We start from the raw sequence: 2,691 nt of genomic DNA, 5'->3' as shown, positions 1-2,691 counted from the left end.
CAAGCCAAGCAGCCACCCACCCGAACAAGCCCAGGACACTCTCCTCCCCAGCCGGACCCAGCTGGAGCTCTCTCCTCCTGTCCTTTGCCCTTCGCGCCCCTCCCTCCCCCAGGCATCCAGCAGTCTGAGGTGCCCAAGAGCCCAAGAAGGAGAACCTGCTTGCTTGCTGTCTCTGGCCTCCCTGTGGCCCTGGAATCCCCAAGCCCAGCTCTCAGGGACCTCAGACTGTGCTTCCCCACCCCCGGGGTGGGGGTCCTGAGGCTTCTCACAGCCTGACACCCATCTGGCGGTGGCATGGCATGCACACAGTCAAACTCCCCATGTCTGAGGCCCTAGGCCGACCAGACACAGGACCCCTTTTTAACCCACACAAGTGTATGTACATATGTGTATACATGTGTGTATGTGTGTGCCTGTGTGTATGTGCATATGTATGTGCATGTGTGTATGCCTGGGGTGGGTGAATGTGTGTGTGTATATGTGCCAGTGATTTTAATTGATGTTCATGGATGAAGGGTTGTCTAGAGCAGTGTGCACACCTTGCCAGTTGCCGTACTACTTACAGAATGGTCTCTTCTTCCCATCAACGATTAACGGGGTACAAATGCTCAGGGAAGGTTAAGACCCTGTTTTCTAAAACAAGGTATTGGGAGGGCCCCGTCTTCTGTAGAGATCGGAGCTGCTGTGAATTCAGGAGTGTAATAACTGTCATGTCTAGAGGTCAGTTCTCCATCTCCAGGTCAAGCACTCTTTCGTCACCTTCTTCAATGTTCCAAACGCCTTGGATACCGTAATTCACCTGGTTCATCTAAAGCTGGGTATTCCACAGTCATTTATTCTTAATACTTATACCAGTTTAAGTCCCTGCTGATACTGCTGCCTACTGCAAAAGATCATCCAATCAAATCTGGCACAAACGACTGATCTATAGTCATAAGCATAGATTGTTACAAGACAGTTAGTTCATGTCCACTTAGCAAAAACAACATTAGTTTCCCCACTATGGCCTAAGACCTTACCAGCCACAGGCTTTTGAGCAAATTTTCTACTCTATAACACTGATTGATCCTCAGCCTTCTCGTTCAGCCCCTCGGGGCTGCATATTCTGCTCCACAAGAGCAGCATCTCCTATGCCTCATAAATATGCAGTTGTCTGCCTTAGCACATTAGCATTCTCTGTCTTGAATTATCCTTTTGCATCTAAACAGGTGTTTTGTTTGCTAGTTTTTTTGTTTGTTTAGGTTTGAGGGTTTTCATATTGTGTGTGTGTGTGTGTGTGTGTGTGTGTGTGTGTGTGTGTTTGTGTGTGTGGTTGTTGTTGTTGTTGTTGTTCTTGCTGTTGTTGTTGTTATTTTGGATTTTGAGACAGGGTCTCCTATAGTCCAAGTTGGCCTTAAACTTGCTATGTAGCCAAACACAACCTTGAATTCTTAAGCCTCCTCTACTGTCCAAATGCTGGAAAACCAGAGGTGTGTGCTGAGCCCAGAAGATGCCATTCTAATATGTTTAAATGAGAAGAGAAGATGAGTCCATTTTCTGTATTGTACTTTGGCTTAGACTCAGAGAGCTGTTGAGAAACCATGGTCACAGATGCCAAAAGAGAGGGCTTCATCTATTCCAACAGGCAGGTGTCTGCCTCACATCTTCTTCCAAACACACTGATAAGTGAGCCCTTCCATGTTTTAGTCATCTGAAGCAAAGACAATATAAACCAAGTCTGACTCATCAAGCCAGTAGACCAGCAGATGGAACTCTCTGATCCACGTGTGAACCCTGAGATTGCCAAAGATCTTCTAAGAGTTGTACCTCACAAGAATCCTTCCAACTTACACTTCAGATGATGTTGCCCTGAAACTGAGGTTGAAGTCTGAAGATACCAGACAGCCCTGAGCTCAGTGCAAAATGGCACAGTCCCTTTGTCAGCAGGGCTTCCTCTTCTCTGGGAGATCCTGGACACCCCACCCCCACCCCGGCGTTGACTGCCTGAGGAATGTTACCATAGTTCTGCACCTGGTATTCCTGGAACGCTTTCACATGCTAATGAGGCATCACAATAGCCTTAGCCTTCAGCCAATGACCTTTGCCCACCCTGGATATTCTCACCCCCTCCCCTAAAACTATATAACCCTTGGTTCACCCTGAATAAAGTATATGTGTATAAGCCCACCCCAATTAAAGATATACACAAGCTAAGATGATCTCAGAAGGCCACTCACTACTAGTCAAACCAAGATCCTGCCCTTTCCAGACCCTGCTTCATTCTTCCAGTCCTGTGTGGGTAGCAACCTTTGGATACCCTGAGAAGAAAAAGCAAAGGACATGGAACCACACCCATGTGTCCTTGCAAAGAAGATGTGGATACTGTGCATTATCTATGAATGACAACAGCATAAAAGAAATCATCTGTGCTTGCCTCAGAAAGCCAACAGCAAAAGAAATAGTTGGGTTTTTTTTTTTTTTTTTGGTTAAAAGAATTTCCCAAGCCGGGCGTGGGGTGGTGCACGCCTTTAATCCCAGCACTCGGGAGGCAGAGGCAGGCGGATTTCTGAGTTTGAGGCCAGCCTGGTCTACAAAGTGAGTTACAGGACAGCCAGGGCTATGCAGAGAAATCCTGTCTCAAAAAACCAAAAAAACAAACAAACAAACAAACAAAACCTCTATCCATCCCATCATCAGCCACCAAACTCAGAT

This window comes from Mus pahari, chromosome 19, assembly GCF_900095145.1.
Source record: "Mus pahari chromosome 19, PAHARI_EIJ_v1.1, whole genome shotgun sequence".
In the NCBI taxonomy this organism is placed as follows: Eukaryota; Metazoa; Chordata; class Mammalia; order Rodentia; family Muridae; genus Mus; species Mus pahari.
Note: the sequence above shows the minus strand (reverse complement) of the source record.